This window comes from Orcinus orca, chromosome 13, assembly GCF_937001465.1.
Source record: "Orcinus orca chromosome 13, mOrcOrc1.1, whole genome shotgun sequence".
Lineage (NCBI taxonomy): Eukaryota > Metazoa > Chordata > Mammalia > Artiodactyla > Delphinidae > Orcinus > Orcinus orca.
Window position 1 is genome coordinate 39,126,776 of NC_064571.1, and position 26,706 is coordinate 39,153,481.

At 40.5% G+C, this 26,706-nt stretch overlaps 1 protein-coding gene, 1 long non-coding RNA gene and 1 pseudogene across 9 annotated transcripts in view; 2 read left to right on the top strand and 1 right to left on the bottom strand.

Annotated features, from left to right (window-relative positions):
* The window catches only part of EHBP1 (EH domain binding protein 1), a 494,124-nt gene that overhangs the window by 368,056 nt on the left and 99,362 nt on the right, over positions 1-26,706 (bottom strand). The window lies entirely within an intron of this gene.
* Positions 6,173-26,706, top strand: part of LOC125960838 (uncharacterized) — a 40,000-nt gene continuing 19,466 nt past the window's right edge. Inside the window, exons 1-3 of one of the 2 annotated variants that reach the window (XR_007470911.1) lie at positions 6,173-6,428; positions 14,498-14,577; positions 15,594-16,773. This is a non-coding gene — a long non-coding RNA (uncharacterized LOC125960838). Of the gene's footprint in view, positions 6,429-14,497; positions 14,578-15,593; positions 16,774-26,706 lie in introns of those variants that run through there. The other variant, XR_007470910.1, reaches the window with a different exon arrangement.
* LOC125960836 (non-histone chromosomal protein HMG-14-like) lies at positions 9,342-10,280 on the top strand (annotated as a pseudogene).

Here is a 26,706-nt window from a genome sequence, read left to right on the forward strand (position 1 = left end):
CTGTTTTTTGCACAACCAGTTCTGAAATCAGCAAACACAAGGCAGTGTTGAAAGCAATAACAATTTTTAAGTGCCCACCTCCCCTTCTTCTCCATCCCTACCCCACAAATATGCCGATGGGAATCAGAGCTTTCATTTGCCAAATGTTGCAAGAAAGGGTAAGATTAATTTTAAGTCACAAGCTAATAGTGAGTAATGATGGAGAAGGAAAATGAAACTCAATCTGAAGGGTTCTCCAGGTAGAACCTGAGGCTTTCCCCCCTCTCCCTTTCACCTTTGCCTTGAGTGTAATTCACTTATCTTCAGATTCAATAACTTGAGGATAGAGGGAGTATGGAGCAGGGTGAGGGCTGTAAGTGAAGCCAGGGAGCACTAAAAGTGAGAAGGGAGGAACTCTGCACTCTTATGGGCAGCACATTGTGCTAGGCAGTGTTTATAGGAGTAAATGTCCAGCTAGGAACAGAACTTTCCTTTCCTATCTGATGATCTCTCCTTAAGCCAACAAAAGTGTTCATAAAGAAGACACAAGACTCAAAGATGCTTTCCTTTAAGATTCTACTTTGGTTGATAGAAACCAAAGATAAGGAGGAGTGAACAAATCCCTAAACCTGTGCGGAGAAAAATCTCCACAAATTATTTTACCTGAATTTGGGTGAGGGCCGTGGAAGGGGGTAATTTTGGTGGTGGGGATGTGTGGATTAATCATCTCAGTGTGCTCTTGACAAACGCTCAGATGAAGCATGCCCTGTCATCTTGCTTCTTGGTCTGCCGAGGCTAAAATACAGCCCAGAACTCAGCTGAGCTGTGTTTTTAGCTCCGGACCTCTAGAAATTGGGCACAGCACACTTCGTTGGTGATGGTTTTGGATTTAACCTTGAAATCAAGTTGTTATATAATTTAACGATTCAAATCCCTGTGTATCCTAGTGGCCAATATTTTGTTTTTTTAAAAAAATATTTATGTCAATACAACTTTGTCTTTGTACTAAGATTCTCTGTCTTAAGTCTTTTATTACTGTTGAGAAATTTGAAAAAACTTTTAAAAAATATTTTCAATAGGGAAGAGGCATGAGATTTTTCTAAGACCCTTGCTTCAGGTACTAGCTATATACTAGAACCTTAGGACAAGAGACTCGAATGTTGAGAGAGCCGATTGGGGTTTGGTGGGGTGGAGGAAGACATAAAACAGATGGAAAATAAAAATAATCCAAAGGAAAAATGTGAATGCTAGACTAACTAAACTGATTATTAAAGGAATGACAACTGCCCAAAATTTATTAGGTACAGGTACCAGTGATGTAAAATTTGCAGGGGATAAGGAAAAGCCTCTTGACCTAATTTCAGATTATCATCTTGGCTTTCTTGGGGATGTTATGGTATTGTCAAGCTTTTGATACTTTTCATGGGTTGTAAAAACAGCAGAACCAGTCAAGAGGCCTCTGGGTTCCTGAATTGACTGATAGGTGTGATATTGATATTATCAATTTTCCATTATTTGGGGATCAATTAAACTGGTTTGAATTGTTGTGGGAGGTCCAATAAAAGAGGGACACCCTTTGCTTCAGACTACGCTGATAAAATACAAAGCATATGCTTGGGGTCAGAAGATGAGGCTTGGAGCCCAGGCTGTCCCTTACTGACTCAAGCTACCTTGAATGAGTCTTTTAGCCTCTCTACGGCTCAGAGTTCTCTGTATTAAAAAGAGTCTAATAATAATGATTATTTTGGAAATCAAATAAGCTAATATATACGAATGCAGTTATGAACTCTAAAGTGCTAGTTACTATTTTTATTATTTTCTAATGCTGGCCCTAGGTTATGAATCAAAAGGGGAAACAAAATAACAAACCCTACTCTGTCTTCGGGGGAAAAAAAAAGATGGATGTGAATATTGCTTTTACTAGATTTCCCCCTTCTTACTTCATTTGGATCTTTGAAAAGCTGCATTCATCTGCTATTATGGCTTTACCCTCTAAGCCTTCTGTATTTGATGTCTTTAGACCTTATACTCAGGTTAAGAACTGAGAAGAGGGACTTCCCTGGTGGCACAGTGGTTAAGAATCTGCCTGCCCATGCAGGCGACACGGGTTAGAGCCCTAGTCCAGGAAGATTTCACATGCCGCGGAGCAACAAAGCCCCTGCACAACAACTGCTGAGCCTGCACTCTAGAGCCCACAAGCCACAACTGTTGAGCCCATGAGCTGCAACTACTGAAGCCTGCATGCCTAGAGCCTGTGCTCCACAACAAGAGAAACCACCACAATGAGAAGCCCGCACACCACAACGAAGAGTAGCCCCCACTCGCCACAACTAGAGAAAGCCCGTGCACAGCAAGAAAGACACAATGCAGCCAAATATAAATAAATAAATGAACAAATAAATAAATTTTTAAGAAAAGAACTGAGAAGAAACATAACTTAGAGCAAGTTATGGAACTTGACCATAGCCCTTGGGAATTTAAATTCCACTGACTACAGGTGGGACCATGTTTTCTTTCTGTTTCTCGGGGGTTTTTTTTATTTTTTAAAGCAATGTGGTTTCTGCGTCTTCTTCTAGCACTACAATGGCTTAGGCTTTTGTGGAAAAAACAAAACAAAACAATGGATCTAGAAACCAAAAATAATGGATCTCGTACAATTTGACAACACCCACATAGGAATTTCCCAACCACAGAGTCCTGTAGGATCACTGCAGGCGTGCCAGAGACATGGGCTAACCCACAGCTTTACTCATACCAAATAAACACTCACTCAGTCGCCCAGGGAAAATCAAATAAAGGTAACCATTGACACTACCATTGCCATTTTTGCACGTGCATTCTTGACAGGAATATGGCAACCCAGCAAAATGTCTTTGTGAAATAGCACAATGTCAACTCATCTCTCTCCACAGTTACTAGGCAAGAAACCAAGGTGAATGAATAACTTTTAGGAGCCAAACTAAGTATTTTTTTTACATCTGTATCTTCAATGATATATTACTATTTACTAAAGTTTACTTGAAGGCAATTATCACTTTATGAAATGGGACACATACAATGATTAATGATGGTGTGAAGCTTATAATAAAGTTTTCATGAAATTACATTACAGGATAGTTTAGAACTACTTTTTGAAGAGGGTAGGACTATTTTGGCCTGCTTCATTTAAGGAGCTTTGGATTCTTAATAACCAGATGATTTTTCTCTTGCCTGAATTGAAACCCAAAGATTCTCAGGATAAGAAGACATCTCTCCATGGGTTCTTCCTTCTAGATGGCTTTTTGCAGTATTGGAAGGTTTTCTTGGGGACATTTCAAGAAATAGAAGAAAGACTTTATTTTGTACCTAAGCTCTTTTCTTCCCATGTTCTGACTTTGTCAAAATGGAAGCACATTATTGGACTCTTCTCTAAGTTTCATGGTTATTTCAATATCATTTCAATATCCATAGGATACTCACCCATCTTCTCTGGTTGGGAGCAGGAAGTGGCCACCTTCAGTATATCCATGAAAAAAGCAATACCCCAGGACTTCCTAGAGTATCTCAAGAGCCATAACTTGCACATGTGGGTATTTTTTTTAAGTTTTACTTTTTTACTGATGTATAGTTGATTTGTAATGTTATACAAGTTTTGGGTGATTCACAATTTTTAAAGGTTATGCTCCATTTATAGTTATTATAAAATATTAGCTATGTTCCCTGTGTTGCACAATATATTCTTGTAGCTTATTTATTTTATACATAGTAGTTTATACCTCTTAATCCAATGCCCATATCTTGCCCCTCCCTTCTCCCCACTGGTAACCACTAGTCTGTTCTCTATATCTGTGAGTCTGCTTCTGTTTTGTTATATTCACTAGTTAGTTTTATTTTTTAGATTCCACATATAAGCGATAACATACAGTATTTGTCTCTCTCTGTCTGACTTATTTAACTAAGCGTAATACCCTTTGAGTCCATCCATGTTGCAAATGGCAAAATTTCATTCTTTTTTACAGCTGAGTAGTATTCCATTGTGTGTGTGTGTGTGTGTGTGTGTGTGTGTGTGTGTGTGTATATATATATATATATATACACCACATCTTCTTTATCCATTCAGCTGTTAGTGGACACTTAGGTTGCTTCCATATACTGCCTATTGTAAATAATGCTGCATGAACATTGGGGTGCATGTATCTTTTCAAATTACTGTTTTCTTTTTCTTCTGATATATACCCAGGAGTAGAATTGCTGGGTCATATGGTAGTTCTATTTTTAGTTTTTTGAGAAATCGCCATACTGTTTTCCACAATTGCTTCACCAATTTACATTCCCACCAACATTGTACAAGGGTCCCCTTTTTCCCATATTCTTGACAACATTTGTTATTTGTGGTCTTTTTTATGATAGCCATTCTGACAGGTGTGAGGTGATATCTCATTGTGGTTTTGATTTGCATTTCTCTGTTGACTAGTGAAGTTGAGCATTTTTCATTTGCCTGTTGGTCATCTGTATGTCTTCTCTGGAAAAATGTCTGTTCAGGTCTTCTGTCCATTTTTTAATTGGGTTGCTTATTTTTTTGATGTTGGGTTGTATGAGCTATTATGTATTTTGGATATTAACCCTTTATCAGTCATATCACATACGGGCACTTTAAAATCATTTACTAAAGGCATTCTGTGAAGGCAGACAAGTTAAAAAAAATTTCTCTTCCCTGACACTAGGGTTCATGGTCAGTGAAGGATAGCTGTATCAGTCTCTGTCTGCCCTGGCAGGGCACATTTGCACAATACTTGAACCAGACTGCTCTATAGGGCACCAATAGGACATGATCACTTTGAACTGCTCTTTCTTGATCCATGCTTGAGGCCAAAGGTATCTGATAAGATATTGCAGGCATCATTTCTTCAGTACCAGAAATCTCTCCAATTTCTGTCTCCCAGGCTTCCTTCACGTGTTCACCCTCTTCTGGTCTCTATAGTTCTTTCTATCCCACTAAAATAAACCCAAGGTCTCCCTCTCTGCCCAGTGATTCTCAGACTTTTTTGACTCAGGCTCAGCTGGGTGGGGCAAAATGTTCCAAGACCCACGTATTATAGTCTTGCCTGCTTTTCAAAGAATTCCCTGATAGCGATGCACTGTTGCTGTGTGAGCACATTTTGTGCAAGTCATGTGAATATCTGCTTTAGCAATACTGGTATGGATGGTTTCTATACGTATCACAATCCACATTTGTTTTAATGTTTTGTTATAAAAAATTATAGGTCACAAATTGAGTTGACCTATGTAGATATCACTATCTTATTGTAGGGTTAATCAAACAATCCATGTCAAACAAAATAGATGATGATGGAGGTAAACGAAGGGTAATTTATAATTAAAAAGCAGGAATAGGGCTTCCCTGGTGGTGCAGTGGTTGAGAGTCCACCTGCCGATGCAGGGGACACGGGTTCGTGCCCCGGTCCAGGAGGATCCCACATGCCGTGGAGCGGCCGTGAGCCATGGCCGCTGAGCCTGCATGTCCGGAGCCTGTGCTCCGCAACGGGAGAGGCCACAGCAGTGAGAGGCCCGCGTACCGCAAAAAAAAAAAAAAAAAGCAGGAATAGTAACCATTGAAAAGTACAACAATACAGAACTGATATTAATAGGAGAGCAGTCTTCCTGACTATTGAGGATACTTCAACAATCTGTCCATGCATGTTGATAGGGGGAGCTTTGCAAATATTGCCAAGTGTTGCCTGACAACCAGGTGAATACTAAGTAGTCACCTCAGTAAACTCTAGTTATGTTTTAAAATTTTATTTATGAATACCAAATACTACTAACTCTTAACAACCTAGCAGTTATTAGTAGCTTTTAGACACATATATACATGCGCACACACACACACACACACACACACACACACACACACTGAAAATCTAGGGCATCAAGAGCCATTTCCTAGTAAGATCCAAAGAAAAGACATGTATTTTGGGATCAATCTGTGGGACATCAGGAGGATGCTTGTGGCCTACCAGTTGGCTATGGTCCATACCTTGAAATTCATCACTGCTTAGGTGGTTGGCTTGGCTTTTTGACTCAGCTTCTCAAGATGCTGGATCACTAGTCCTGTTTCATCCTTTGCCGCTACAGGCACATCCCGACCAGCACTCCAGTGCTCCCTGGCCTGGACCTCCAAATCCCTAGTCTCTCATTAGAGTCCCTCTCTGGGAAGGAGAATCAAATGTTACCCAGTAACTGGACAGACTCCCTGTTACCCCCTTGCAGTATCTGTGATGTCATAATGGGAGGCCTTGAGTGACACATGGTGAAGGGGAGTCAGAAGACCTGCTCACAGGCCACCTCTGCCTTGGCAGCTGTTTGACAGCAGGTGAGTTACCTCACTTCTTAGGGTAGATTTCTCCTCTACAAAATGGAAATAATAATACCAACCTCATAGATTTCTTGTGAAGATCAAATGGAATAATGTAAGTGATAAAGCATGGTAAAGTATAAATACATTTACAAAAGTAATACGTGTTATTGTTGCAGAGAGGTAATATTCATGCAAGCATCTAGATTGTTCTTTTTACAAACTATGATATTAGAATGCTATGATGTATAAGAATGACAAACAATACAGACTGTCTGTCAAGCATGAAGGTCAAATGCAAGGATCTCACAGACGGAGGACACTATTGAGAAGGAATACGAATTCCTGATTCCACAATCCTGAGACATGTTATAAGGAGAAGTAAATCTCTCAATGGTCCTGAACCTCCCCCTCCCTCTTTTTTCCCCCTTCTCAAGGCTTGGAGAGCAGGACTTAATTCAGAGTAATTCCAAGCATCAGAAATGTAGGTTTTTTTCCCTCCATCCCAGTCCCTGGGAGGACAGCGGCTGAAGAATGCCAGGAATTTTTCCCTCCACCCAGTCAGGAATGTGTCCTGCTTGAGGTGCTTAGCAGGAATGTGAGGGCTGCCAGATAAGACCCACAGCCTTGGTTGTGGGCCTGGGGCAGGGGAGGGAGCTCTCCTCCACCAACGAGGCCTTCCTCAAGAGCCCCCAGAGGCTGCTCTCTGGGTAACAGCAGAGACCAGAGCCAGTGTTGCAGGACTAACCTCTGCAGACAGTGAGTGAAGAGGCAGCTTAGCCAGATGTTCAAAACAAAGACATAGCAATGTTTTCGGTCTCTGGAGGAAGCACTGTCTTTGGGATCAACACAGACGTGGGCTGGACTGCAGACTGTCACTTACCAGTTAGCTGCGTGACCTGGGTTAGCTACTCTGTGAGCTTGGCTTTCCCCACTATAAAATGCAAATAATACTACTACCTACCTCTTATGGTTGTGAGGAGGATTGAATAAAATAGTGTATATAAAACACTTAGCATAGCTATAAAGCTTATTTTTACATGCCTAGCTTTTAAACAGTCTCAGTGCCCTGCATATATTCAGTGGCACAGTATACAGTGTGTTTTCATATTTGTTACTTCTTTTTAATTGCATTAAGCAATAGTGTGAACTTGAGTACCCTTGGGATGATTGGTAGATACATACATCTTTTTTTTTTTTTTTGCGGTACCCGGGCCTCTCACTATTGTGGCCTCTCCTGTTGCGGAGCACAGGCTCCGGACGCGCAGGCTCAGCGGCCATGGGTCACGGGCCCAGCTGCTCCACGGCATGTGGGATCTTCCCGGACCGGGGCATGAACCTGTGTCCCTTGCATCGGCAGGCGGACTCTCAACCACTGCGCCACCAGGGAAGCCCTATACATCTTTCAAAACAAGTAACGGAGTGTCTGTCATCTTTGGCGGTTATCATAGGCCTGGTCTTAGCTCTTGTCCACACCCTACCCGTATCCCAGTTTTTTCAGTGAGTTTCCAGTCAGTTCCAGTCAGGAGAAAGCTGCCTCCTCCCCCGCCTCTCCCTCCCCCTCCCCCCCCCACCCCCGCCCTCCCATCTCCCGGAACACACTGATATATTGGACCAGAGTAGCTGCTGCTCTCATCCAGCTTCCTATGGGAGCTTGGAAGAAGCTGTTGTTGGAGGTCAAAGAGAAGCTCAGAAGCTTTAAGGATTCTGTCAGGTAGGCTTGCCCTTGAGGGGCTCCTGGGGCAGCCAGACTGCCTACCTGATCCCCTTATGCCTGGGTCTCAAAGTTTAACCTACGTTGGAGAAGGTCTGCCCTGCCCCAGGTCCCTAGCAGGCTTCTCTGCCTTTCACTTTGCTTCTGCCAGCTTTTCTGAAAGCCAGGTCAGGAAGGCAAGACTTAGTCCCTGCCTTGTTCAGAGAGGAACTCCTGGAACAATGTGGTTCTGCAAGCTGCCCCTGACCTTGGTGTTCCTGAAGCCATGGCACGGCTCCACTTCCCCAGGTCCCGAATCTTGATGCCTACAGTTACAATGGATCTGTTGTGTCCTTTCACAGACTTGATCTTGGATTTTCAGTCTCCACCTGGCACAGTGGAGATGAGGATGGCAGCTCTGGCCTATTTCCTGTAGTCTCTGTGGGCTTCCTGACAGTTCTTTCTTCCCGGGGCTTGGTTCTCTTTAATATCAGCCATGCACTCTGGACATAGAATCCCATGTCCAGATGGGAGCAAATGTACCTCTCCACTGATTGCCTTAATGCTTCCAGGCTGGTTCTTACATAATGTCATCCACCTCTCACTCCATGAATCTCAGAGAAACTTCAATCTTTATTGGTAGTAAATATTTTCTGGGAAACACATGTAAGACTATTGCTTTATTGACCTTCTTGAATTCTTAAGGGCATGGCCTAAGGCAAGCTGGGACCACAGCTTTCCGAACTGGCAGGTAGACTAGTGAGCAAGGGCCAGGCAATGGCCTGTGAGAGGGACACAGGATGGGGTTTGGAGACACTGTCCTACGTGAGAGTTTGGATCAGGGACAAGGGTCAAAGGCAGACTCTAAAGGATGTAGCCAGCTCTGTTATGGTTATGGCCTTTGTTGGTGCCAGGTAGGAGATATTCCAAGGTATGATCAGACAGGAGGTAAGGGAATAGAAGGCTGCCTACATGTGGCCAAGCTCTAGAAGGCTCATTTATTAGAGCAGGATCCAGGTCCAGGGAAGGATGGATGGCTAAAGAGAGACGGAAAACCAGGGCCCTAGTCACTAGCTAAGGTTCAGAGCCATGTCAGGCATTTAACGACTTCTTTAAAACATCTTACAGGCGGTGGGCCCAGCAGCCAATGGGCGGGGGCGGTGGGGGGGGCGGCCCGGACAACGGGGAGGAGGAGCCCGCAGCTGGGGTAAGCGGTGGGGAGGAGGAGGCGGCGGCGGGCTCCCAATCCGGTTCCATCCGGTTCTCCCACCGCCCCCGCCGCAGCTTCGCGAAGGCTCTCGGCGCGCCGCGGCCCGCAGGCACCCGGCACGCGCCCGCCCCGCCGCCACGATGCCCAAGAGGAAGGTGAGCTCCGCCGAGGGGGCGGCGAAGGAGGAGCCCAAGAGGAGATCGGCGAGGTTGTCAGCTAAACCGGCTCCTCCAAAAGTGGAAACGAAGCCAAAAAAGGCGCCAGGAAAGGATAAATATTCCAACAAAAAAGTGCAAACAAAAGGGAAAAGGGGAGCAAAGGGAAAACAGGCTGAAGTGGCTAACCAAGAGACTAAAGAAGACTCACCTTCAGAAAAATGGAGAAACTAAAAATGAGGAGAGCCCAGCTTCTGATGAAGCAGGAGAGAAAGAAGCCAAGTCTGAGTAAAACCACACACCTGGTCCTATCAGTGGTCCCTGTTTCCCTTCTTGTACAATCCAGAGGAATATTTTTATCAACTATTTTGTAAATGCAAGTTTTTTAGTAGCTCTAGAAACATTTTTAAAAAGGAAGGAATCCCACCTCATCCCATTTTTTAAGTGTAAATGCCTTATTTTAAGAGATGAAATCATTTGCTGGTTGTTTATTTTTTGGTACAACCAGAAAATAGTGGGATATTGAATATGGGAAGCTTTGATTGTCTTGGGTGTAGCTTTTATATCCTATAATACAAAGCATACTAAATGGCAGTTTGGAGTCACTTGTGCATTTAATGTCTTAAACACTTTAAATTACTTCTCTTCCCACGTTGTTTTTGGTAGAATTGTTTCCTAAAGCAAACCACTCACCCCTTGATCTTGGCTCTCCTGGGCAGAATTTTGTGCACTCTGTAACATCTTTGGTCATGGTAGTCCAGTTCTTCTAGTAACCGTTAATGTGCTGTGAACGATTGACAATTTGAGTATGTAGTGTATGTGATATTAAATTGTGAATTAGTGGGACTTACGATGTAACAGCATATCAATATTTGAAGATATTGGTACTTGATATCCTGTGAAGGAAAATTTGCCCCCAAATTTTAAGCTGGAAAGTCACTGGAATAACTGTTCAGAAAAGAATCACAGCTACATGATTTTTAAGGTTTTTGGTACGTATGTTGAGAATTGTGTACAAATTGAAATGTCTGTGTACTGATCCTCAAAACAACCAATAAAATCTCAATTATGAAAGAAACAAACAAAACAAAACAAAAAAACATCTTACAGCATCAGGCAAATGTGTGTCCAATGCTGAAAGCCTTGAGTACCAGCCTATATTTCTTCCCCAGATACCTTCTCCTGGTAATTTATCTATTCACCTTCCACTCGTGACTGTGACTCAGTCACTGCTTCTTCTAATCTATTCAAACATTCTAACTGCTTTCAGCTTTGCTCAACACTAACTAACACCCCACTCTACCTTTTGCTTCTTATCTCTGGATATAATGCTTACCCTAGGGATTTTTCATGTGTCCCAAAACCGTTATTTTTCCCTCAAATATGCTGCTCCTCCAGTCTTCCCTGTCTCACTGGCACCATCAACCTCCATTTTCTCAAGCTAGAAACCTGAAGGAAATCATAAACTCCTTTCACGTCTCCATCTACCATGTTCATATATCACTGTAGTGGCTATCTCATCTCTGTTCCACCATGGAATAGACCTTGGGCTGTGGTGGACACCACCCGTGATTACCAATATCAAATTCTTCTTTTCTGGGCATATGAGAGACTACACTTACCATCCCAATTCCAGTTAAGTGCAGCCGTACAATTAGTTTGGTCCAGTGAAATGTGAATGAAAATTCACATATTATTTCTGGGCTAAAGTAGTGAAAAACTCTCAATTCTCTTTGCCTGAAATAGCTCTTGTCCTGTTGTGAATGCAGAGGTCTTCTGTTGAGATGGTGAGTCACCAAATCAAAGAAGCCTATCTGAGGCATCTCAGGAGGGTGGCTGCTTTGGTGAGATGCTTGAATCTGCAGAAGATGCTGCACGACTGACAAACTTCTGCAGTAAGTCACTGAGCTGTGGGGATCATTTGTTAACTGTAGCATTACCCAGCTTATCCTAATACAATCACTAAGGCCCGCTGATTTTACCATCTCATATTCCTCGCCCCTCTAGTCCCTCTGCTGCTCTAGCTCAGGACCTCAACATTCCTACCAGAACTATTGGAAAAGCTTAAAACTTGTCTCCTTGCTTCCAGTCTGGCAACCCTCAGACTCATCCTTCCAACAGACACCAGAGTGGTCTTTGTGTAACTCAAATCCAACCATGTGTTTTGGGTTACTCCATTTCATTGGCTCCCCGTCACTGACATTGACAGTATGATATGACAGATTGCTTCCCTAGCCAGCCTCATTTCCCATCTCTTGTCCCCTTACATGTTATAACCAGCAATATTTAAATGTTTGTGATTTCCAGAATAATCCATGCTTTTTCATGTGTCCGTGCCTTTGCTTATGCTGTTTCATTTATCTGAGACATCTTTATACACCCTTCATCCTCTTCTTTGCCTGGCCAATTCCTTACTCTTTGAGACTAGGTTCTAATACTACATTTTCTGGGAAGCCTTCCTGTTGGATTTAACATCCCTCCTCTGTACCCCCACAGCATCATCTACATCTACAAATCATTGACTACATTATATTGCATCTCTTGATGGGTCTCCCTCCCCTTGAGAGTAAAAACTTGACTAGGTGGATGCCTGTAACATGGTAGACGCTTAGTTATAAGAAACACTGAGGTAATGAGATTCAGTGGTAATGTGAACCCTCAGGGCTCATCCGTGGACACAGGATTCCAGGATGATGGGCTGTGAGGTAGACACAAGTATTCAGTCTGAGAGATCAGTCACTCTAGTGGGCATCCAGTTCTGGCAGGAGTAGGGGGTGAGGGTCTGACTTCATGCCAAACATAACAAATGGTGGACCTGGGGCAGGGATTGTTAACTTTCTGCCCTAGACAAGATTGGCTCAAGAACCGAAGAAACATTGCACTGAATGGGCACCATGAAGAGACACTGCTTTGAGAATCTTGGGAAGGTCAAAGCAGAGGAAAGAAGGTGGTATCTGATATAAAGTTATAAAATCATTGACCCTCTTAATAGATTGGGCTTAGGCAGCAACCACACAGTTTGACCTTCTTGAATGACTGCTATAATAAATGCAGTAGTTTCTTGCCATTTCTGGTAGTTACGTTCTACAAAGTTGCTGGGAACACATTAGCAAGTATGGAACCATTGCTCCTAGGAAAAATGCAGGGTTAGGTTTCCTGAAAGCCTGTGGTCACATTTTCATCAACCAATCAATGCATAACCTTGTTTTACCTATTTCTGTTTAAAGATACCTTATTTCTTTATTTAATATAATATGGATTCATTAACATTGAACTCTTGACCAGCAACACTAACTTAAGCCTGAACAAAGCTTACCTAACACACATATTTTGTTCTATAAGGTGCTTCTTGTGCTTAGGAAGACTGGAAAACACTTCAGCAATATACTTGGGAATCATTTTAAACAATGAAATCACCCAAAAAGCCTTTTTGAAAAAAGACCACTAAGTAGACCACCAAAAAGACACTTGTTTACAGTATGAGAACTTGACACAGTAAGGCAGAGCATTGCCTTGTTCCTCCTCAACTGGGAAAGTGCATGCCAGAGGACTCAAATTTTTCACTGCTCTGTCCATATCCACAATGACCATGAAAGTGCTGTATTGATTTTGGAGTTACAAGTAAATTTCATCAAGTAGGCAAATTTGCAAATATGGAATCCACAAATAATGAGAATCAACTATAGCTACAATTTACTGAACACCTGCCACATAGCATTGAACTAGGTGCTTCATATATACACATGTTGCCAAGTTTATCAACTTTTCACTCTTCAAATGAAATGCCTCAGAGTTAAAAATGGTGGACATATCCTGAGATCCATAGGCTATCACCAATAGAAAAAGCAGGACTTTATAATAATAATAATGTCATATAATTTTCACACCAAACTTAAGGATGCATTTCTGGAGCTGGAAATTTATAATAGGCTGGGCTTCTGCTCCTTTTGGAAACTTCTAACTCAATAGTCTGGGCTCTTATAGAAAACTAAGAATACATTGCACACTCAGCAACAGGGATGCAAAGAATATTTCTTATAGGAAACATACCCAGCACTTAAAAGCATAATCATCTTCCCAAGCAATATGATGAGAAGCTAAAAACAGTCAAGTAAACAAAGAGACAAATATTTCTTTCAGGAATCTGAGAAGTTAGCAAGCTTTAGAACATACTGTCTTGAAGTGTCATGACTTGTGAAACGATGATCTTGTCCAATCATCTGTGCATCCACAGTCTTCTTATCTGCCGCTTGCTTTCCACTCAGATCAGTCTGGACTCTGTTCCAAACTACATGGTGCTTATTATTCCTCCTCATCTTTACTGTTATCACTATGTCATTCTCTTCCCAACCAAATCACCCTTGACCGGCAAGTCTCGGTTCATTCCTACGTCTTCCATTAACCTCTCTTAGACCTCCTCAGTCCTCTAGGTCTTTTTTTTCTGTGAGAGGATATGGACCACCCAAAATCTAGCTCACTTTTCAAATCAAAGTGAAACAATAATGCACACCTGTCAGGACTTAAGCAGGATAGTGTGTGAATGCCCATAGCACAGGGCCTGGAACAAGGGATATGCTCAACAATGTTGGTGTTTCTGAATCTGAATGGTGTTTTTCACTTTGGTTCATAAAAATTCACTTTTATTATTCACTTTTATCACCCCTTCTGAAGCAAATTTTATGAAGAAAAGGATAACATCACCAGAGACAAGGCAACAGCAAGAAAGAACATGCTTTGGGCCAGTGATTTCCAAATTTTGAGTTTTCTGGACCAGTGTAGGAATTTTGGGAACTGACCTCAGGTTGCTTAATAGTTCCCTTTTGCCTAAAAGCTCTCTAATAACACTTTTACCTTATGTAATAATTATTACAAAATAAACATTATAAGGGCCAAAAGGTAAAAAGGACATAATATCAGAAATTTTTGTTCTGAAAATGAATGTATTCGGCTTCAGGAAAAACTCAACTCATTCATGCACCCAATTATCCTTTTGTTCATTCATTGGCCAAATATTTATTAAGTGATATGCACCAGGAATTTTTCTATATGATGAAGTACAGGGGTAAACATGACAGGGAAGTTTTCTGTATTGATGAAGCCAATTTTTTTTTTTTTTTTGGTATCAGAAAACAGATCTGGGAAAGCTCATGACCAACCAGTACCAATCCAGTCACTGGACCATACATTGGCTTTTAAGAGCTATGACGTGAGTATTTAGTCACTGATGTCAGGTCCAGTCCCTGCTTCTAAGCCCTGAAGGAGGGAACAGGGAGATGTCACACTTTACAGAGGCTGGGAGTGTAGAGGCAGAAGAACAAAAGCAGCTCCTCTGAGCAAGCATCTTCTGGCTCTGGGGCAGTGAGTGTGCCAGCCTGAGAATTGGACCTCAGGCTAGTTACTCTTAGTGAGTACAAGCCCCTCATAAAAAATCCTTCTAGAAGTCATCATTTTTGACAATGAAGGGCAACGACATATATTTAGCCTAAAGAGACCTGAAATATAGGGCACAAGAGATTTGAAACAGTTGTCAAAGTGTGGAGATAAACCCTGAGAAAAGCAAGGTGGGGATAAAAACCTGGCTCTATTTGGGGAGTTCCTCAGTTTGTTTCTCACCAGGATTCAAAAGAAAATAGCTAGGTGTTGTGAAACATGAGCTCTCAAAAGTGCTATAGAAAACTTTTAGCACTGTTAAACACTTGGAGCACTCAGCCAACAAAAATAAAACATTTGCTCTTATTCTGAAATCCCGAATTAAACTCAGGTCAGAGTAACTGTTGTGTTTCATTCTAGCATGCCTTAGGGAGAAATTGGAGGAAAATCCCCAGGGACTGATAAGCCCTCTGTAACATGTTGAGTTGTTGGATTGGATAGAGAGAACACCATATATGTATGCATATATATACATACATACATATATATGCACTATACTATATATGCATGTGTATATATATATATACACACACATATATATGCAATATAGTATATATATTATATATAGTGATTTCTTCCTAAAAGTCACAATTAAGGGAATGTTGCACCTAACATAAACTATCAGAACTTGTCACAATACTTTCCATATATAATAGATTGAGAGCTTCACACGACAATCTCCAGTGTCCTGGCCTAAAATTGATAGAATCAAACAAAGATACATTCTGTATTCCAGAGGAACTCTTCAGAGCTCAAATAAGTATTTACTGAAAACAACACTACATTTTCCAGGGCCTCACTCCTGAGAGGTCTGTGCCCCTGCAGCATCACACTGCAAGGAAGAGGGGAGAGGAATGTAAGTGCCAGCTTCCTGAACACAGTGGGAATAAGACCGAAAAGAAAATGATCAAGAAACCATAAGCAGAAGGTTCTTGTCACAGCATTTTAGGATTAAAAATAAAAAGATTTACTAAAATTAGCCACAATGTAAAACCCCAAAGTAGAAAGCTTTAACTAAGGCAAATGGCCTCCACACTTTAGACAACTTTATCAACTTCATGCTATAAACCATAGCAAGCAAATTAATTATTCCCAGATGCTGGGGATGAAGAATGCTTGCTGAATTGTTTTGCTTCCCAAACTCTTCAGTATAAACACACACTCACAGGATTGCATTCCCTTTTTTGGCTCCCAACATGCAAGTAATTATACACTGTGCAGGATAATGGTGGGTGAGCTCTCCTCTGAATACCAAGCAAGTTCTGGGTTCTGTCAGCCTGTTAGATATCATGTCCACAAACATTTTTCTGTGACAGTCTTTAGTAAAAACTTGTAAACAAATTGTTTCAAGTTTATAAAAAAAATTTCAACAGCAGCACAAGACTCATTTCAAAATTATTCCAAACTCCTTAAGAGCTGGAGAGGGCAAAGTTCATCTCAAATATAGTACAGCTCTTATCTTGCATCAAGAATAGTTTTCTCTGCAATCCCTATGACAGAGGGTCAGAAATCATATTAGTAGTCTTTACATTTTTATATTCTTCCCATTTTGCCAATATGTAAACAAAGAGGAAAAAAACAGATTTTGAATCAACTGTGAATTGAGAATGTGTTTAGGATTAAAACATAGATTCTCTGAACATGGCCAGAATAATGAGAGTAGATGGTCATTTTTCCATTCCAGCTCCAAATTTTCACAGGGCAAATGAAATGTACTTGGTGTTGGGTGAGTCACCTAACATGGAGGGTTTTTTGGGCTCCCTGGGCCTTAATACTTCTTGGAGTAAATAAACTCAGTGGATTTGTTCGGGGTCTTTATATAATGAGGCAAAGGTGTATGTGTGCACGTGTGTGTGTGTGTGTGTGTGTGTGTGTGTGTGTAAATGTGGTGGTGGTGGTGTGATAAGGAAGGCACAGGGAAAACCTCAGGAACTGTTAAGGAAAAAAACACATTTTCTACGGAAGGAAAGAAAGGTTCTATAGTCCTGCCAAGTGCAACACGAATGAGGGAAAGTTCAAGGAAAGTTGATCTCTAAAAATAAATAAATAAAAGGAAATTCAATGAGAAAACAATATTCAGGTCAGGTCTAAGCCCAGAGAAGAACGCTCATTCAGAACTGGGCTGTCATCCTGCTTTTTATAAAGTGAGCAGCTGCTGGTTATTGAAACCAGCCCACACAGTTGGGTCCTTGCCGCCATGGCAACACTCCTGTGTCTGTGCTGGAGTGGCCAAGGCACAATGGGTGGTTCCAGGGCCCGGAAGCATTCTGGTTACAGATTAGGGAGGGGTTTTTGTTTTTTATATATATGGGGAGATTTTGATTCCTCGGTTTGTGGTTGGGTATTGGAAACTTTTCCTACCTATGATAAAGTCTGACTTAAGGGGCAGATTTTCATGCCAATAGCAGCATGGAAGGAAAGCATCAAGGTGTTCAACAGGCAAATGACTCATTTCCAGTCTCATTTAAAATTCTCTTTTCCATGTACACACAGCTATATTTAAAATAAAATGCCTTTCCATAAAAAAAATAATAATAATGAAAAATAAAATAAAATAAAATTCTTTTTTACAAGTCTCTAGTAAGCTCTGGGCATTTGTACCTGGTCCCTTGTATTGACACCTCAGAATGTTTTTGAAAAAAATGCTTAGTTTGCTTTTTTATATTTGTAGTTTATAATAACACATGGCCCTAAAAGGAAAAATTATCATAGTCTTATGAATTGAAAAAGCTAGCTAAGAATTAAAGACTTTGAAATTAAAAATACAGACTATAGATTATATATCATATATGCAGAGCCTCAATTATTGGCACATTTAAGTATTGAACTCACCATCTTGGTTTCATTAGTACCGCAAGTAAAATATTTATCTACGAGCTAAGTGTAAAGAAAATTGCAACACAACAACCTCATGATGTAGCACAGTAATAGCATAGACTTTGGAGTCAAACTACCTGAGTTCCAGTCCTGTCATTTATTTGCTGTGTAGTCTTAGACAAGTTACTTAAATCTTCTCTGACACTATCTCCTCATCTGTAAAATGAGGATAAGAGTAACCTATCTGGTAAAGATTATTAAAGGTATTAAGTGGGTTAATATTTGTAAAGTGCTTAGAAACTGTGTTTGGTTAATGTTAAGTCCTTAGAAGATAGACAGATAGATAGATAGATAGACAGACAGATAGATAAAGAATTTTAAAGGACCTCGTTCTTAAGACTCTGGGAAACGTTGCCTTTGGAATTTAGCACAGCACAGTGTATTTGTGTACCTGTGTCCCCTCTCAGGAAATGTTAGACTTCTTATTTATGTCTATGGCTTATAAGTCAGAGCCATGCTTAAGGCTCCTTCACTGAGCTGATTTGTGAATTTAGCCTTTTTGTGTGTGTTGGGGGAGTGCTTTGAAAAAATACATACTGGAGCTTCTGATTCATTTGGATCCCTACAAATGCTTAAGTGTTTGTTAAAAGCACAAGGCACAGTGCTTGTTAAACTAAGCAAGTGCTAAGATGCAGCCCTCAAGCTGGAAAACCTATCCCAGTACCCACTCATTCTAGCAGCAGCCAAGGAGTCTCAGCCTCTTGGAGATGGAAAACCCAGTGCCTTTTCGCTTACATAATAGAATGAGATGCATCATTTCATTTCATTTTTAAAATTATTTATTTATTTTTGACAAATAAAAAGCAAGTATAGTTAAGGTACATGTATATATACCCTGTAATTTCTTAAAAATTGTGGAATTGCATTATCTTCTACAGTGGGCCAACCTAACTAAAACTGGTCCTGTTGTATGATCCTATTCTCCTGTTTATACTTCCTTGGTTAAGTGAAAGAGGAATATCTGTTAGGTATCAATGGCTGCAAAGTGCTTTTACAGATCTTGTTTTGGGATAATTGAATGCTTTCCCACACAAATATGCTATTCTGCCATTCAGAGGATTTATAACTTTTTGGAATCTAATGTATCTGAGGCTAAGAGGTTAACATTTTAGCCAATGTTCTCAAATTTAGTCACACGCCCTCGGTTCTAAGATCAGGGATCAAAAGTCATCCTGGGACCTCAAAGAAAGAAATCAACATCTATTTCAGTTTGAAAAATGGCAAAATCTTATTTTCATACAATGAAGGTTTTTTTTCTTCCTTTACAACTGTTCAAAGTGGGGTTACATATCTGGAGAGGGGGTATGCTTTAGTGTAGGACTGCATGCTGAAAGGACTAAGACCGAAATACACAAATAAAAAATTCATTTTTAAAAAATCAAGATCTCCCTGTAGTTTGACACATATCCCGTTTTCTAAGAAAACAAATGTACTATCCGATCCAGTAAAACTTTCTTTGGGAAATCTTTTGGAAGCAAAATTAGAGAAAGGCAGTATTCCATAGTTGAAGGAAACAGAAGCTGTCACCTAGAAGAAACTCAAACTGAGTTGAAGCTATGACAGTTTGAAAAGATACAGAATTGATCAAATTGACGTTATTGTTCCAGGAGGTTTAAATGGAAACTTGAAAAAAGTGGTCTCCTTTTTCTATATTCTACTCCAAGAACTGAAGTTGTCTTATACAAGAATGTTGATGCTAGCATTTAGCTGTACTTAAAAGAGAAGGCAAATTATGAGGTCCAGGAAAGCTGTCCTGGAATAACAGTCAGGAGACCTGGGATACAGTTTCACTTTGGTCACTTGTCAGTGTATGGCAGGTTACTTTGCCTCTCTGAGTTATAATAACCATGGTGATGATGGTAGTGATAGAAGCAGCAGCAGCAGTAGTAATAGCTGCAGGAGCAACAGTAGTAGCAGCAGGAACAGCAGTAGTAGTAGTTGGAGCAATGGCAGTAGTAGTAGTGGCAGCAGCACTAATAGGAGAAAGAGGGGCAGCAGCAGTAGTATTAGTGTTAGCCGTAGCAGCAGCAGTAGTAGCAGCACAGCAACAGTAGTAGCAGTAGCAGTAGTAGTAGCAGTAGTGGCCACAGTGGTAGTAGCAGCAGCAAGAAAAGCAGTATTGGTGTAATAGCAGCAGCACAGAAATAGTGGTAGCAGTAGTGGTAATAGTAGTACTTGCAGCAGCAGCAGTAGTAGCCATAGTAGTAGTAGGAGCAGCAGCAGTGTTTTGGTTTTTTTTTAACTTAAAAAAAAATTATTTATTTACTTATTTGGCTGCATCGGGTCTTAGTTGCAGCGCTCAGGATCTTTCAGTTGCAGCAGTTTTAACAGCGGTAGCAATAGTAACAGCAGCAGTAGCAATAGCAGTAGTAGTAGTTTTCTATTTATTGAGGGTCTACTGCCTGCACTTGACTAGAAACTATACAAACATTATTTCCATTTAAATGCCACAGTGACCTTCCACTATAGCTATTATTACCCCAATGTAACTATTGAGGAAACTGAGGACCAGAGAGGTTAAGTGATTTGCTCAAGGCCACTTTGTTAATTAGTGAAAAATCTGGATTTTGAATCTGGAACGAGCTGATTCCAAAGGCTTGTCCTTCTCTGGGGAAAAAATGTGGTATGGAGCAGAGCTTCTCAAACCTCAGTGTGCTTATAACCATTTGGAGATCATGTAAGAATGGAGTTTCTGATGCAATCAACCTGGTGTGATGCCTGAGATCCTGCATTTCTAACAAGCTCCCAGGTGATGCTGCTGGTTCTAGGAAGCACACTTTGACTAGCAAGAGGATAGTGGAAAGAAAGTATACTTCCCAGTCAGAATGCATGGCCTTAGTTTACTCATCTGTGGCACAAAGGGGTTTGATAAAATGAGTTTTAAGGTGCACTCCAGCTCTGGAATCCCAATATTCAGTGTGTACTATGGTATTAAGAAACCAGATCACACAGGAATGACTCTTAGCCACATGAATCTTTAAACTGGTTTCAGATGAGATTCTGGCTTTGCTTTATGTATCTTTCTGCAGCATCTCTGACAGGTAGGATCAGACCCTCTCACTCAAATTACATTATTGTTAAGCTTTAGGCTGAGCTAAATCTTACTGAAAAGAGTTCAAAGCACTTCTTTCCATAAGCATCTTTAAAGATTATAAATGTAAAAATGGTTTCTTAAGAGAAGCTTAGATGGCAGCTTTTTTCTTTTTAATAACAGAAATGAGAAGTCTCCAAAACCATAATGGTAGCATATCCATAAAAATATGTTAATGCTTCATCTTAAAGTCTTACAGAAATTGAGGTTTTCCGAGTTAACAAAGTAGACTTCATCACAGATGGTCTGAATGATAAAAGGAAACAGCACACTAGTGCAGAAGACTAAAAACACTGCTCTTAGCTGAGCATGCTGAAAGCCTTTAAGGAAATCTTTCTACATATAGCTTTGCTAAGTGTTGAAGGAAAAATTATTTTGATTGGCAAGGTCACTTCAAATGTTTTAAGCAAAGCTCGGGGCCAGAGGATGTGCAGGTTTCATGAAGAGCCATTTCTAATGAAAATGAATGCCCTTAGTAAGATGATTTTCTCATCATCTTGTGCCTAACACAGGACAGTGGCACCAAGTAAAGGGGTTTTTGCTCTCTTCCAAGAGCTACAGTCCATATCACTAAGACAGACGCCATGAGCTCCTTTTCCTGAACTCAAACAAGGGCAGCTGGAGGAATAGGGCAGAGTCCACAATCTACAGAGTCTCTGAGTAAAAAAGAATTTCTCAACAGTGAGCACCATTAGAAACCAGAATTGGAATCCTTTATATCAAGGGCTTTAGAAATCAGACATAAATACACAACCATCTGGAGTGGCCTAAGTATATTTGTGTCTAAAGGAATCTGATCAGGGGAGATTTGATGTCACAGTGTTTTTTATGGTCCTCAAGGGTGGTTCACATTTATTTAGCCAACTCTCAATTACCCATGGGAGTCACAGACAAACTTTTTAAAGAGGTGTGGTCACTCTTTTCTAAATAATGTCTCATGAAGAATCCCCAAAAGTAAAATAGATAAACCCAGAGCTCCGCCATTTAAAGTTTGGGAAGAAGGGTTGCCCTCAGACCCTACTATGGTCACCAGAGTTTGGGTTCCAGCTATCTATTGCTGCTTAACAAACTATCCCAGAACCCAGTGGCCCAAAACAAAACTTTTTTATCTCTCATAGTTCTGTGGGTTGACAAGGCTCATCCAGGAAGTTCTTTTTTGGGGACTCTCATGCAGTTACAGTCACAAAGGCCTCCGAAGGCTCTGCTGGGCTGGATGCCCAAGATCATGCCTTCACTCCCACATCGAGTTTCAGTGTTCCTTGGCTTCTCTCTGTCTCCACATGGCATCTCATCCTCCAGGGTCTTTCAGTGTGGTTTGGGATTCTCATAGGGTGGCTTCTTAGGTAATCCCACTTCTTACATAGCAGCTGGCTTCTAAGAAGCAGGAATTGAAAGTGCCAGGCCAGTTAATGGCTAAGCCCAGAACTGGCACAACATCACTTCCACTATATTCTATTGCCAAAGCAATCATGGGACTTCCCAGATTCAAGGGGGTAGAGAAGTAGTAACCTCTTGATGGGAAGGTAGCAATGTCACATTGTAGAAGAGCATGTGGGTTGGGAGATATTGTTGCAGCCATCTTTGGAATATGCCATCTGCCATAGTTGAAATGTTCTCTGGTAGTAAGAATCTGAGATGGTATGGAGAATCAAAATTTAAAAATAATCTTAGGGTCTTCTTAAAAATCCCTGCTTCTCAGAGATTTTAATTGTGATCTTGTACAAAATTGGAAATAGTAAGTTAGGTTTTATTTCTGGATCTTCTTTACTGGCAGAATTATTAATGTTACATCCTATTGGAAAGTGCTATGAGCTGCTACTTATTTGGGGGGAGGGATGTGGAAAAGAGAAGGTAAGGATACTGATGGTGTCAAAACATAACCAAAACCAATCCTCCCTTTCCCTTTTTTCCACATCACAGAAAGTGACTGGGACAGATACAATGTGGCCCTAGAACACTCAGGTTAGAGAGACAGACAGACAGACAACTGCAGCAACATAGCCATTTCTGCTAACTAAAGTGGTCAGCCAGCATTTTGCAGAGCATTAAAAAAAATTTTTTTTAACATCTTTACTTGAGTATAATTGCTTTACAATACTGTGTTAGTTTCTGCTATATAACAAAGTGAATCAGCTATACGTATACATATGTCCCCATATCCCCTCCCTCTTCAACCTCCCTCCCACCCTCCCTATCCCACCCCTCTAGGTGGACACAAAGCACCGAGCTAATCTCCCTGTGCTATGCAGCTGTTCCCCACTAGCTATCTATTTTACATTTGGTAGTGTATATATGTCATTGCTACTCTCTCACTTCATCCCAGTTTATCCTTCCCCCTCCCCATATCCTCAAGTCCATTCTCTACGTCTGCATCTTTATTCCTGTCCTGCCCCTAGGTTCACCAGAACCACTTTTTAAAGATTCCATATATATGTGTTAGCATACGGTATTTGTTTTTCTCTTTCTGACTTACTTCACTCTGTATGACAGCCTCTAGGTCCATCCACCTCACTACAAATAACTTAATTTCGTTTCTTTTTATGGCTGAGTAATATTCCATTGTATATATGTGCCACATCTTCTTTATCCATTCATCTGTCGATGGACACTTAGGTTACTTCCATGTCCTGGCTATTGTAAATAGTGCTTTGCAGAGCATTTTGAAAGAAAACAAAGTCTTCTATAGAAAACTACTGGTAAAAACTGCCCTTTGAGGAATGCATATGCAAAGCCTCTAAGCCTGCCATTAGAAATAAGGGCCCTGAAAGAGAAGTGGAATCCCAACCTAGGAAGCTGAGGCAAGAGGATTTCTAAAACCTAGAAGAAACAGAACAGTTCTTGGGCCACACTAATTAGGGGTTTCCTCACTTCCTTAGTCACTGAAAAAGGGATAGACAGCAGAATCCACTTTACTGTATTCAGTTATATATGAAAGACTATTTTAATATTAAAATTCTCATTTCAGAATGAGGATTCAGTTTTCTCATCAAATCCATTGGTTGCCTTTATAAATTCCAAAATAAAAGGGCCCTCTCAGGTTTTAGTTATTTAGTCCATGAGTTGAATGCATAGTAATTAAGTATTATGGTCAAAACTCTTGTGTCTAGAATGGATAAAATCCTTCACAATTCTTCCCTCCAAGGTTTATTTATGTCTGGACCCACCACATGTTGCATTAAGATATCCTTGAGGATGATGGAAAAAGAGGTCAGCATAGTCTGATACTCAGCTTGGGCTCTATGAGTTGCCCTCTCTACCCACAGCTGGACTAACTAGTTTGAACATATCTGTAGGCCAGTATGGATTAGAAAAATAGGTTCAATATATTTTATTACCTAGCAAAAAGATCTCTTAGAAATTGCTCAACTTATTATTGGCAAAATCTGCTATTACCAGGGCAGGATTTTCAGAGAACGGTTCTCAAAGAGAAGAAGTCTAGTCTGTCTTGATGGGATTACATTGTAAGGTTGCCCACATCCTAAACTTTCAAAAACAACTCCAGTGGGCATGAAATATCATGCAGATTTGTGTGTGTGTGTGTGTGTGTGTGTGTGGAGGGCATGGCTGGTGGTGAGTTATTGGTGAGGAGAGAATCAGTGATTCCCAAGAGAAGAAGGAAGAAAACTGTTGAGCTTTGAAAAATAATCCCATGAGTACTTAAAAATTTTTTTTAGTTTCTAGTGTGTAGGAGTTTTACACATAAAACTTATTTTTGAATGTGATAGTAGTCTTCTATGATCAGTTTATTGCAACATGATCCTTCATGGTTAGTCTTCTGCTCCCTGTCCAGCTTTTCTCACTAAACTCCACCATACCAAGCGCCACTCCATGTTGAAGGTAAGTGGAATGACATTCACTTCTTCAGATATGCCATACTCTGTCACACTTCTGTGTCTCTGTGCCTCGAGTGCCCTTTCTTTCTTTGAGTACCAGGCAAACACCTACTCATCTTTTAAGAGTTAGTTCAAATATCACCTCCCCTATGCAGTCTTTCCTTACCTTGAACCTTATTCCTAACCCTTGCCAGGGACAATTGACCATTCCCTCCTTGGTAATCCTTATTAATCTGAGTGTATTTCTATAGTAAAGTTACATAATTTACTGCTTCTTTTTATTTAACTGTCTGTTTCCTTTCCTCCCACCAAGAGGTAAGCATTCTGAGGGCAGCTGCATGGATCCTTTTAGAGACTTAGGACTTCAGTTTTTCATTCAACTGCGTAAAAGTTCTCAGCTCTTTCCAAAAAATTCCACTCTTGTGCTCAAGTTAGTGGAAGTCAGTTTCTATTTTGTGTAACCACAGAACCCTAAGGTTGCAGAAATATACTGAAACTGAAACAACTGTCTGAGTAGAAGGGTCTCAGGAAGCTTAGAGCACAGAGAAAGGAAATCCAGAGAGTCAGCAATTGGCAATGTCTGTCCAGTGCTCTTCAGAGGAGGGTGTGCCTCCCCTGGGAACTCACTCAGTCTGGTGACTAGAAAGGTATTCTCTATTGTGGGTGAAGGATAATTCTTCGAACCTCTTCATGGCCTGGAGGATACTCTTAGACCTTCCTCCACTTTTTCTCTGATTCCATACCTACCAGCTAACCTTATAATCACATATTCAATTCTTGGGGTATTATGAGATCAGGAAGGAAGTAACTTTGGTAATTGGAAAAGAATATTCCCACCATAAACATGTGTATAACGTCCATAAGTGAATAATATTGTACAGCAGTCCCTTGACAGTTTGGACAGTCCCAATCAGTTGTCTCAGTCTGACAAATATCAGAGTCCTAGCAAAGTTGTTTCTCAACTTGCAAGATTAAGACTGGCCTGAGGTGACCTCACCAAGGTGGTGTCACACTTTGAGGCTCCACTGTTTCTCCAGATTATATTCCTCTTTCCTGCCACATTTCCTCATTTCACTGAAATGTTCAATAATACACTAGTGGTAGGTAAATCTCCAAGGCCCACATTCTTTGCTACATATAGGTTTAGACAGCAAGTAAAACATAATTAATTCTAACCATCAGCTATAATTAGAAAGGCAAGGGCATCAGCAGTTGAATGGATAAAGAAGATGTGGTACATATACACAATGGAATACTACTCAGCCACAAAAAGAGAATGAAATAATGCCATTTGCAGCAACATGGATGGACCTAGAGATTATCATACTAAGTGAAGTCAGAAAGAGAAAGACAAATGCCATATGACATCAGTTATACGTGGAATCTAAAATATGACACAAATGAACTTATTCATGAAACAGAAACAAACTCTCAGACATAGAAAACAAACTTATGGTTACCAAAGAGGAAAGGAGTAGAGGAGTGATAAATTAGGAGTTTGGAATTAACAGATACAAGCTCCTATATATAAAATAGATAAACAACAAGGTCCTACTGTATAGCATAGGGAACTATATTCAATATCCTCTAATAAACCATAATGAAAAGAATATGAAAAATAATATGTGTATATATAACAATCACTTTGCTGTATACCAGAAACTAACACTACATTGTAAATCAACTATACTTCAATTAAAAAAAGAAGGCAAGTGAGCAAGATTTAGTTCTACCTCTGTATGAGAAAAGGGTTAAGAAAATTGACCATGTAAAGCAGTAGTTTCTCTGTTCTTTTCTGTGAAATACAAGAACGGTGTTGGCATGAGCAACACAGCCCCATGTGCAGTTCCTGGCTTCATCTCTGTAACCCCACCCTTGCTTTTTCTCTCAAGAAAGCATATTAAAATGCAAATGTGTGACCATGATATTATTGGGATAACCTTAAGTCTTCTCTGATTTATTTTTAAAAGTCAATCATTTACAAACTTTCATATTTTTACTATGATTGGTATTAGGTTGCTTTCAACACAGCAGTATGTTCTGTTGAGACCTGCTGATGTAAATATTAAAGGGAGAATGTTTCAGCTAATTATTAACTAAGTTG